This window comes from Odocoileus virginianus, chromosome 1 (assembly GCF_023699985.2).
Source record: "Odocoileus virginianus isolate 20LAN1187 ecotype Illinois chromosome 1, Ovbor_1.2, whole genome shotgun sequence".
Lineage (NCBI taxonomy): Eukaryota > Metazoa > Chordata > Mammalia > Artiodactyla > Cervidae > Odocoileus > Odocoileus virginianus.
Genome location: NC_069674.1, coordinates 7,235,650 through 7,248,376, shown reverse-complemented (window position 1 = coordinate 7,248,376; position 12,727 = coordinate 7,235,650). Strand labels below are relative to the sequence as shown.

Below are 12,727 nucleotides of genomic sequence, written 5' to 3'. Positions count from 1 at the left end.
TAAAGGGTGAAGTTCTCTTTGAAAACTGTACAAAATCTGTTTTTAATGAGCTAAAAATCCCTTCATTCTCTTAGGTACTATTCAGTTTACCGAGACACTGCTGGAGAGGAAACAGAACAAAAACTGATGCGCCAGAAATTAAAACTGATACACAACTCACTGTAATTCAAGAATGGGACATGGGATACTTATTTCTTCAAAACTCCTTTTAATACTTCCTTAGAGGAAGTCTATTCTAAATTCATGTCTCAAATAAGCCAACATCCAGTACACATTTAACAACACACGTTGGGGAAAGTTTTCACAGAAACCCACTTTAGCTAAGTTATCCTGGTGTGCATTAGGCGGGGGGCGGGACTCTCCCAGACTCTGCAAGGCCTTGACACTAGTCAGCCGCGCAGGGCGCCCGTGCATCCACACAGCACGAGCCCATCCGTGCAAACCAGCACCTGTGCTCCACAGACGAACAGTGATCTGTCCTCACACTGGAGGGAAGACGGGCTGCTCTGGGGCCTGAAGAGAATACCTTCCTAGAAACTCTCCACTGGCAATTCTGCCAACATACTATTGTCACCTGAGACACTGACTTTATGTCTTAATCCCCAAACAAAATTCCCTCTATATTCTTCTTTTTTTTGGCTGCACCACACAGCAGGAAGGGTCTTAGTTCCCTGACCAAGGATCGAACCTGTGCCCCCTGCAGTGAAAGCACAGAGCCTTAACCACTGGACCACCAGGAAAAAGTCCCCCAGTTTCCTCCATATTCTGAAGACAGTATCATAAAATGGACTTGGCAGTTCAAGCTACTAATCCCCAAGTATTTACAGACTCTCTCAGAATTTCCAGGCACTCTACAATCAAGTAACCCTTACCTGGAGATCTCAGCACTGGGGTTCGTGTCCACCACAAGGGGATAAAAATGTCTGTCAGTGCCATTTCTTTAGATCATGGACAAGACTCCTCAGAGACCCTTCAGAAACTCCTGGGGTTCATCTCCACCCTGAAATTCATTCTCTTGCTTAAAAATGTAGTAGTTTCGGGCCAACATGGAAGTAAAAGAGATAGGGGTCATGATGAGCTCTAAGTCTTTTCATGAGTTTCCCATACTTAAGGTTTATGATAAATATAAATATACTGCTGAAGTACTAGAAAATGCCTAACCCTTCAAGTATTATTTATACCCAATGATATTTCCAGTATTTGTTACCAAAGTAAATTGTCTATTTAATTATTTTATCACTATAACATCATGTGCTGTGCTTAGTCACAAAGTCGGATCCAGCTCTTTCCACCCCATGAACTGTAACCCACACCAGGCTCCTCTGTCCATGGGGATTCTCCAGGCAAGAATACTGGAGTGGGTTGCCATGCCCTCCTCCCTCCAGGGGAATCTTCCTGACCCAGGAATTGAACCTGGGTCTCTTGCACTGTAGGCAGATTCTTCACCCTCTGAGCTACCAGGGAACCAGCTTATAATTAGCATTAGATATTTTAGGAATGGGAGAAGTACACAGAACAACTCAAATGCCAGCTAGAAAGCATCACAATCACCTGTGAAGGTAATATGAACTCACGTCCAGTATTTCTCAGTCTCCAGAGAAACAGACATAAGTGCCTACAGTAGCAAAGCACCTAGCACATCAGTATTTGAGCTAAGAAGCCTAGAAGCAGCAAAACCCTATTCTCTAAGGGACCTCTGTCCTTGTTGTATGAATTCAGGCAAGTTATTTACCTCCACCAAGTTCCTATTTCTTAACCTATGAAAAAGGCAAGTGGTAGGTCCTAAAAATCACAAGCTGCTCAGTTGGTTTGCTCATCTCAGTCACTAAGCAGTGGAGATCCACGAAAGCTACTTGCCAAGGAAACACAACTACTTTTAGATGATCATCATACTGTTAAAAGATGATTAAATTCATCCTAATAGAATCTTTTATAATATTCAAAGAACAGGTACCTATCTTCTCATTCAGCAAATGCTATATATATTTTTTTAGAATAATTACAATGTATGATTTTCAATAAATTTCAAAAGTAAAAAGATTGGTTTATAATTGCAAGGATATCAGGCACTGAGCAAGCTCGAAGTAAACAGTAGCTAGTAGCATGACTTGGAAGCACACGATAGCTATTCACGAGCCTGTGAACAGTGTATAGTGAAACTTCACTACAGGCACCAGCATCAAAAACACACAAGAGCTGCTTTAATGATGATTGAGATTCTTTCAATGTTTAAAGGAAATCAACTAGTTTTTGTCATTTTTTGTGTTTGGCTTACAAAGCACTTAGGTCTTGAGTATCAAAAGCCAAGGTACTAAAACGGATAAAACAGTCATGATGTCTTTTTGACACTTTTTTAAAGCTTACTAGAAACATCTTGATATGCTATGTATGAATTTAGTGTGCATAAATGCAACAGAGGGATAAAGACCATCCTGAGGTAAATTTGCAGAATCATTATTTTATATTCCTCACTTATTTCCATGTTTCTCAAGCTAACTTTAATCAAGGGTATATCATATTTATAAATTAAAGTTGCATAATAGTACCTGACAGCAGGTAGCAAAGTTCACTGGGTGATATACACAGTGAAGGAGAACAAAACTCACTTTTGAGACAGACTTCTGAAGGCTCTGCTTTAAAGGGTAGAGTGCTATTTAAATAATTATTTACTGAGTTGCTGCTATTTTCAATTTTATTGGTCCTAAATCAATTTCACAAAATGTTATTTCTACCTGCTATGTACAAGACTTTTTTCTAACCTCTCCCATGTAGATGAGGAGACCAGAGCTTCACGTGAAGGGGAGAGGGAGAGAGAGAAAGGCTCAACAGCAGCTTGAGATGCTACAATGGTACGGAAGGGATTCCAGAAAGAGGACAGAGCAGACTCCACGTGAGCCTTCCTGGAGACAAGGAAGAAGACCAGCTGAGCTCAACAGGGGAGAAGTACAAGAAAACTCTTGAGAAAACAGCTAGTTCACTGTGTGACTGGTTGAGAGAGCTTAGGCTGTTTCCGAGATAGCCTGGAACACTCGCTTCAGGAGTTTCTCACGGAATCGACAGCCATGGAAAACAACCCACCTGCAGTGGTGTACAACACCCAGAAGAAGCCCTGGCACTTTTTTTTCTTTATTAAAGAAGAGACCATCTCAGGATGGTCTTTATCCCTCTGTTGCATTTATGCACACTAAATTCATACATAGCATTTCAAGATGTTTCTAGTAAGCTTTTAAAGAGTGTCAAAAAGACATTATTTTGTATAGTGAAGAAAAACTAAAAATTACTGTGGGAGTAAATCAGGTTTTGAGCAAAAGAACTGATATTTTGCAGAAATAAAGCAGTGAACAAATCAAGTATATATAATCTGAAAAACCATTTGATTATATAACAACAAAAAACTACTTCACTATCAAAACAGGTAGACCAAGCTTGACAATTTTATTATCACTTCTACATAACCAGATACTAAGATCAAAATCACTTTTAATATCCCCATTTATCCTCTGAAGAAAAAAATAAAAGCAAATTGTTAACTCACTAAAAAATGAAAAGGTCCAAACTACTCCAAACGAAAATTTAAAGAATTACTAAATATTATCACTTTCAAATTTTAAAATTCTCCATGCCACATAACTCACACACCTAACACCATCAAGATAAATATCCTTTTCATGTTCATGTTTCTACAAACATGACATTTTGTTATACCAAGAACTAAATGACTTGTGAATTAAGAACAAATTTGTTTTCACACAATTTTACTGAATTTAAACATTATGCTTCTAGTGTTATTACTTAACTTAATCTATATATTATCAAAAATACACAAAATCAAGTAGGAAAATTTGGAGAAAACATTTGGAGGAAAAAATTGGAGAAAATTAAGGAGAAAACATTTCCAATATATACATTTGACAGAGACAGTGTACCCAGAATAGAGAGACGCCAATTTTTAAAATGGGCAAAAGGTTTGACAGAAAAGTACACACAAATAGCCGATAAGCATGTAAAAAGATATCCAGCACCGTGAACACTTGGGAAATGTACATCAAAACCACAAAAGGACACTCAGCACTCATTAGATGCCAGTGACTTAAACAACAGACATCAGTGAAGACGGAGCGGAACCACAGGTCCCAGGCAGACACCACCACCCCGATTCCACGCAGGATGGCACAATCGCTTGTGGAGATGGCCTGGCAGTTTCTCACGTAGTTAAATCAGTATTTACCCAGTGACCCCACAGTCCAACTACAAGTCTACCCAAGAGAAAGGAAAAGATCCATCCACAAAAAGATTGCCCAAATGGTCACAGAGGATTTACTATAACAAGAGCCAAAAGGGACCAGCCCATTCAGCAAGCAATGAAGTGAAAAAATGCATAGGATGTTCACACATGGACTACAACTGAGAAATAATGACTCCTGAAACAAGCAACACAGATAAACCTCGAGAACATGCTGGATCAAAGAAGCCAGTCACAGAAGAGTATACCTTGCATACTTCCACTCACATGAAATCCGCAACAGGAGAAATCTGATCAGCAGCTGAGAGGATGACGGGAACGGAGCGTGAAGAGCTCCGCGATGGCAGCCAGGTTACATCGCGGTTGGGGTGACAGCCACACAGATGCTTACAGCTGGCAGAACTCCTCCACTGCACCCTTCACATGGAGGGATCTTAAGGTATATAAGCTACACTTCAGTAAAGCTGATTCTGTACCCCCCAAAAACAGACACCTCTCTAGAAAGCAACTGGGCAACACCTATAAAAACCTGAAATGTGCATTATCTTGACGTGCAGAGGTTCAAAGCTCCATAAGGATGTCCCCCCACTCAGAGGGCGAGCACAGAACCCACACAGACAGCTGGTTCACTGACTGACAACACAGAAGCCGGCACAAGACGTATTCCACCTAACAGCCTGAGAGCTTGGAGCAAAGGGCAGTACACTTCTGCAGAGCCAGGTGGTTAAGCACTCGAGGCTTGGCAGACCACAGCCAGTTGCCTTGCATATTCTTTGGGGGGTTTTGTTGTTGTTTTACAACTCTTAAGAAATGCTAAAATCACTGGTAGCTCAAGGGGCCTTATGAAAACAAAAAACAAGTGCTCGCTGTACACACACACACACACACACACACACCACCCCCACCCCCCACCCCCAGGCTGAGAAATCAGGGCTTTGAAGCCCAAAGGCCTAAATTCAAATCGGTGACCTACCACTGACTAGGAACACAATCCCGCCATCTCTTGTCATTAGTGTCCGTGTAAAATAAACGAAAGCACTTAAAACCGTGTCAACCACAGAGCAAGCTTTAAAGAACGACCAGCTTTTTAAAATGAAACAGACCTCTGTACTGACCTAAAATAATTATTTTATATCAAAACAACTTAATCCTGCTTTTGTAAAATACCTAAATACACGTATAAATATTGGGTTGACCAAAAAGCCCATTCTGGCTCTAGCAGTGCGCTTAGTGGTTCTTCACTTCATTCGAAACAATTTTGTTAGATTGTATTGTGACAGCTCTCGTTAACAGTGTGCGTTTAAAAAAACTTATCAAAACTGGTCAATTTTTTAATAAAAGATTTTTTTGTGTGGACCATTTCTTAAAGTCTTTATTGAATTTGTTACAATATTGCTTCTGTTTTATGATTTGTTTTTTTTTTGGCCCAGAGGCATGTAGGATCTTAGCTCCCCGACCTGCATCCTCTGCACTGGAAGGAAAAAGTCTCAACCACTGAAGAGCCAGGAAAGTCTCAAAATTGGTGAATTTTTATGTAGCCATTTTAAAACTGAAGATGGAAGACAAAAGGAATATTTTCAGCAAACTATGCTTTATTACGTTAAGAAAGGCAAAAACCCAACTTGAAACACAAAAATAGATTTGTGCAGTGTATCGAGATGGTGCTGTGACTGAACGTATCAAAAGGAATTTTCAAAGTTTCCTGCTAGAGATTTCGCACTGGACGATGCTCTAATGTCTTAGATCAACGTTATACCACTCGAGAGACAGTCAATAGTCTCAAAATACCCAAATCAAGCACTGAAAATCACTTGTGCCAGCTCGGTTATGTTAATCCCTATGATGTTTGAGTTCCACTTAAGGGGGCGGGGGCGGGGGGGGGGGGGGGGGGGGGGAATGGGACCCATTACCATATTTCCATTTGTAACTCTCCACTGAAACAGAACGAAAACGTTCCATTTTTAAAACAAATTGTGACGGGGGTTAGATACTATACAATAAAGTGGAACAGAAGAGATCATGGGGCAAGCAAAATGAACCACCACCAACCACACCAAAGGCCGATCTTCATCCAAAAAGGGTGAAGTTGTATATATGGTGGGATCAGGAGTCCTCTATGATGAGCTTCTTTCAGAAAACCAACTGATTAATTCCAACAAGTACTGCTCCCAGGTGGCTCAGTGGTAATCACCTGCAGATGCAGGAGATGCAGGAGAATCAACTTCAATTCCTGGGTCGGGAAGATCCCTTGGGGGAGGAAATGGCCACCCACTCCAGTATTCCTGCCTGAAAAATTCCATGGACGGAGGAGCCTCATGGGCTGCAGTCCACAGGGTCGCAAGGAGTCTGACACCACTTAAGGATAAGTATGCGCGCACCCACTGCTCCCAATCAGAACAACTGCAAGCAGCGTTCCACAGAAAGCGTCTGGAATTAGTCAACAGCAAACCATAACCTCCCGTCAGGATAACCCAAGACCGCACGTTTCTTTGATGACCAGGCAAAGACTGTTACAGCTTGGGTGGGAAGTTCTGATTCATCCACCATATTCATCAGACATTGCACCTATGTATTTCCATTTATTTCCGTCTTCACAAAATTCTTTTAAGGGAAAAAATTGCAATTCCCTGGAAGACAATAAAAGGCACCTGGAACAGTTCTTTATTCAAAAAGATAAAAAAGATTAGGGGAAACAGAACTATGAAGCTGCTTGAAAATAGCAAAACGCAGTAGAACAAAATGGTGAATATATTGTTCAAAAAAGTCCATGGTGAAAATGAAAGATGTGTCTTTATTTTCACTTTTTAAACTGAAGGAACTTTTTGGCCAAACCAATATATTCGCATGAACACACTGGAAAGTTTGGGACAAATACACGGCAAACTGTTAAGGGAGACAGAATGGGGTTACAGGGATGAAGAAAATTTCACTTTATAAACATCTAAATTATTTCAGTATTTTAAATTGAATACATATTGTCTGTTTTTTTAAACAGCAGACAGTACTGTTTAGAAGTAAACAGATAAATCATATGTGGCACCATTTTCTTTATATACAGATATTTAAGTTTGGGAAGTGTTTAGTTCCATGAATGAGAAAGTACATCTAGTCTTTAAAAAACAATACCGGCACAGTTACTAAGAATCACTTATTAAACAATTTGTGCCAGGTGTAGTTCCAAGAGCTTCGCATGTATTAATTTATTTAATCCTCTCCACAACCTTATGGAATGAATGCTTATCATTAAGACACCAATTTACAGACAGGGAACTTACACTTCAAGGACAATGTGACTCAAAGACCACACTCAAAGCTCCCGTGTCCTCCCCCTAGAGTGCACACTATTACAATTCTGGCTGGAAAAAAAAAATCCACAAAGACATCTCTTAGTCTGGAGCATAGATCCCATAAAACTACAATTCAGTTCAGTTCAATCTGAACTACAATTTATCTACTTTTAAATATAATTTTCTGATTGATTCAAATAAACTCATTCTTCTTGGAACCCATGCCTCTTCAATCATCCAGAAGACAAGTAGATAACATGAAGCTGATAATAGGAGCCAAACAGAATCTAAGTTTGGATCCTGCCTGCAAATTCCTAGCTGATAATCCTGGGCAAATTCTTAACCCTCTACACCAAAGCTTACTTATCTGTAAATGTTTGCAGAGTGTGCTGTTGTTGTTAAAGTTCTTTTAATTGTAAAATATACATAAAATTTATCATGTTAACCATTTTTAAACACATAATTCAGTGGCATTAAACACAATCAAAACATTGACCTTCCATGTCCAGAGCTTTTTTCACCTTCCAAATAGCAGCTCTGTCCCAATTAAACACTAACTTCCCATTCCCCTCTCCCTTTTAGTCCCTGGTAACCTCTTGTTCCACCTTCTGTCTCTGTGAATTTGCCTGTTCTAGCTCCCTCCTATAAATGGAATCATAAAATTGTTTCCTTCTGTGTCTGGCGTCTTCTCCTTAACATAACATTTTCAAGTTTCACCTGTGCTATAGTATGTGTCAATATGTCATTCCTTCAATAGTTGAACATTCCATTGCATGTATATGACATGTTTCAGTTTATCCAAACCTCTGATGATGGGTGCAAGGTGGTTTTCACAAGAATCAAAAACAAAGCATCTGATGTGAATGTTACCACAAATAAAAAACAAACCAAGCAAACGAATGAAGCATCTGGCAAACAGTAGGCTCTTTAATATTAATGTCTTTTTTTTCACTTCGTTTTATCATATTTTTGCACCACATAGCAGGGCAATGGCAAGACAAAAACAGTACAACCATCTAACATATTTATCAGCTATGCTTTTTGAGATATTATTGGATTTACAACTACATTTATCATCTTAAAAGAATGATGAAGAGCATCCCAATAAATAATCTGTAATTACACTAACACTACTTTCTTCAGGTTTAGCTTCAAAACCTAGCTCAAGTTATTCCAACCAAGAATTCATTAATGGTAACTAAACCCCTTTTGATTAAAAGATGTATTCGTCCCCTAAATTTCGGTACAACTCGATCAATTTCAACACAAATTAAGCAGACACTATATGCCAGGTATATCCAGATGATCCATCAAGCTTCTCTCTGGCTGCCTGAAATATCAAATACGAAAACCAACAGTCACATCTAAAGCATATCCAATTTTCAGTATCTTAGAGTGTTAATAACTAGGAGAGACCATGGAACTTGTACACCTTGATAACTATTTTTCATTGTAACCACTGCCAGTCAGGGAGAAAAATACCTTCCAAAGGTCTTCACAACATGAATATATCCTGTTCGCTTTGCAAGTTGCTTTGTCACAACATTTCCCTACATTTTCAGGATTTCCTTTATTCATTCAACTATTAATCCCTGCTCTCTAGCAACTCAGGTGAGCAGAGAAAACTGAGAGAGAGCCCCTGCCTGAAGGCACTTCAGAGTGAAGGGGGGGAGGCACCAGCAAGTGACTGCAACTGGATACAGGCTACAGCAAAGGTACCAACCAAGCCCTTCAGAGACACGGAGGGCCTCCAGCAGGTGAAGCTTTCTCCGAACCTAATAAGCTGTTCCTCTCCTGCTCTCCCCAAACTGCACATTTCACCTGCCCACGTAGAATTTCTTCATCATTCACAGAAAATGTTTTCTTCATCTGTACAGACATAAAGACTGCAAGGCAGATCCATAAATCATTTCCAACCGACCCCAGAATGCATTAGATCGTCAGAGGACTTTTCCTTGCTGTTAGTTTTTTAAAAGCAGATCAACTTTCTTAATCACTTCTTTAGGCCAAGCGAGAAACTAATTCAGACTCCTGGATCATGCCAGCTCAAAGGATGGGGGATATCCTGGAAAACCCCATGTAACCTGGGGATATCTGCCTACACATTTTTAGCGGTCAACACAAAGATAACCACTTTTATGTATGCATGCAAGGCAAAGCTGGTATAAGCGGATTTGAGCTTTTTTCTTTGACTACACTAAATCAACAAGTGTGGTTTTTTATTACTGCTATTTAAACTAAATACATTCTCAATTCAAACACAAAGAATTTAAAACCAATTCCCCCAAAAAACTTTTCAAACAAAATCTTATGGCAAGTACAAAGACAGTAATTATCAAATATAATGTACACAAGATGGGAAAAACTGGAATTCTGTATCCTAAAAGATTCAAATTTCTGCCAAAATCTGCATAACTAGCTCATCTCATAACAATGGGCAAGATTATCAACAGGACTTTTTAACATATAATTACCAACAACTAATATAAATGTAGACAATACTTAGGAACAGCACCTGGAATGTCAGTTCAGTGATGTCGAACACTGCAAAATGTGTAATACTTTTAGACCGCATTTCTTTGTCTCCATTTTTTTGAAACCGTAAGATAGAAGGCTGCACATTAAATCAACAGATAAAACAATGCAAATAAGAAGAGTGCCTAAGTGTTTCTAAATTTCGTTCATTTGAATACGTTCACTTTTCACAAAAATTACTATTTAAAATGCCATTTTCCTAAGCGTTTCCAGGACTTTAAACATTACATTCTCTAACACATCTCCAAAAAGAGAATAGGATTCTTTATATCTAAGACTAAAACCCCATCTATTCCTAACTTTAGGGAATAGGAAAAGGAAATTAAAATGTATCTTGAATACTTTCGTTTTCTTGCAAATAAAATGATCAATAGTTAGGTTTACACACTTGCTCTACATTTTATCTCCAAACATAAAATAGTTGCTAATGGTCATGAATAAAGAGTAATAGAAAATAAACTCCACAACCACCCCCCGCCCCCAGCTCCCTGGTGATCTAAGGGTTAGTATCCCACCCGCTCCATCTCAAACCCCCCTAGAAGTATAGACTACATTCACCTGTGTTAGCATTAGTGTTTTTTAAAAGCTTTTTTAAACTGTTGTTTTAAATGTTGTTTTATGTGACACTGAAACGCCACAAAATTAAGCTGACAACGACCTTTAAAACCCAGCAAGCAAACCCTGAAGCATTTAAAACATTTTTAAATACCAAAGACATCTTTATTTCCAAATGAATTAAAATTTTACAGATCCTGTGCGACAAACAAAGGAAGTTTAGCTTAACTGCGGACAGCACACGTTCGATTTCTTAGGCAACAAACATTTCTGCAGCCAGTCTTTTCTGACTCAACAAAGCTATTGTTCACGGAAAACAAGACCAATTAATGAGAAACTGCTAACCATACCATCCAAACACACGTTTAGCATAAGCGTTTTCTTTGGACCGACTCTTTCTACCATCTCTTCCCCGTTCATCCCCTAGGGATTTGGGGAACAATCGCTCTTCACTAAATGACAGCTGATTTCGTTAGCACCTGTCGCCAGTATCAATTGTATCACACGAGTTGGCCAAAACAGCCTGGACAGTTTTTTGGGGTTTTTTTCGTAAGATGATGATTTCTTCAGAAAGTGGGGATTCACCAGGCGTGAGTTCACGAAGTTTTCCAAAATACCGCGCTTCTCCATCCCTCCCGTTCTTCACAAAGTGACCCTGCGGCACCGACTTTGGGGGGTCGGAGATGGGGGTGGGGGACCCACAAGGACGCGGGAACTCGACAGAAAGACCTCCGTAACTAACAAAACCGGGGAGGTCGGGGAAGCGGGGAGAACAGCGCAACCCTTGCCTTAAACTTAACCAAGAGCCCCGCCGAGAAGACGGAGGCGGCCGGGGACCGCCTGGTCCGAGCGGGGCTCGGGGACGCGGGGCTCCGGGGCGGCTTTCCGCGGAAATGTCAGCAAGCGCGGCCGCCCGAGTCCGGTCTCCGCGCGCCGTCCCGGCCCCCGCGGCCCCGGGCCGAGCCTGCGCGCTAGCGGGGAGGGGGCGTGGGGCCGAGCCCGCCCGCCCGCTCCCCACGCCCCCTCTCCCGCCCGCTGTCAGGCCCCGGTGTCACTGCCCCTGACTCGCGCCGAGCTCCCCCGAGACACAGTCCGTTCTTTGTCTGTGAGTGCGCACTCGGCGCCGAGGTCCCATCAACTTGTGTGCGTCCCGTCCCACCCGGGCGCTCCCGCCACCGCGCCGCTCCACACAAAGGAGACCGGGGCTCGGGCGGCCGGCCCGCCCCGGGCACCGGAGCGCCCCCAGCCCGGCCCCGGCGCCTCGGGAGGGGCTGGCGCGCGAGGGGACCACCCCCCACCCTCCGCTCGGCGCCCGCCCGGGCTCCCGCCTCAGGTTTCTCTGGCTCCCACACAGCTCGCCCGCGGGGGTCGCGCGGGTCGGCCCGGACCCACAGCCCCTTCCGAAGGGGGTGAGGGGCGGTCTCTTCTTACCCCCCACGAGTCCCAGAGAAACCCCGGGAAAGCCCGCTCGGGGGTGGGGGGAATTATCCGGACCGGCTGAGCGGCAGCGGGGATGTCCCGCCGCCGCCGCCCCACGCCGAGCTCCGGAGCCCGGCCGACCGGCCGGCCCGACAGCGGCGCGTTACCTGAGCCCCGCGCCCCAGCCCGCGCCGCTCCCGCGCGCCGCCCCCGCGCGCCGCCGCCGCCGCCTCCGCCGCCGCCGCCGGGGCTCCACCGCCTTCTGCGTCCCAGTGGGTGTCGGACGCTCCCGGACCGAGCGCCAAACCGGGCAGCCCAATCGCCATCGCTTTTATTTGGCCCCCCCGTCCAACCAAGCGCCGCCCCGATTGGCGGGACGCGAGGCGGGCTCCCGTCCAATCACAGGGCCCGCCGGGCTCGGAGGCGCCGAGCCAGCCCCACGCAGAGGCGCCCGCGGGACTCGGCCGGGCCGGGCCGGCGGCGCGTGCGCGCGGGCGGGCAGGCGCCGAGGGACGCTGCCGCCCGAGTGGAAGCGCCGCGCCGGCTCTTTGTTCTTTTCGCCGAACGCCCGGCGCCTCTCAGGAAGGCGGCGGGTCCGGCGCTCGAGGAAGAAGGGCCTCCAGAGCCCGATTCCCCGAACCGCGGGCGGGAAGGCGGGGTGGCGGGAACCGGCCGGAGGGCGGGACGG

At 43.5% G+C, this 12,727-nt stretch overlaps 1 protein-coding gene across 2 annotated transcripts in view; it reads right to left on the bottom strand.

Annotated features, from left to right (window-relative positions):
- Positions 1-12,304, bottom strand: part of EZH2 (enhancer of zeste 2 polycomb repressive complex 2 subunit) — a 55,857-nt gene extending 43,553 nt beyond the window's left edge. Inside the window, exon 1 of one of the 2 annotated variants that reach the window (XM_070460402.1) lies at positions 12,207-12,304. The gene's annotated coding sequence lies outside the window, so the exon portion shown is untranslated. Of the gene's footprint in view, positions 1-872; positions 1,118-12,206 lie in introns of those variants that run through there. The other variant, XM_070460459.1, reaches the window with a different exon arrangement.
- Between the last annotated feature and the right edge of the window lie 423 nt (positions 12,305-12,727).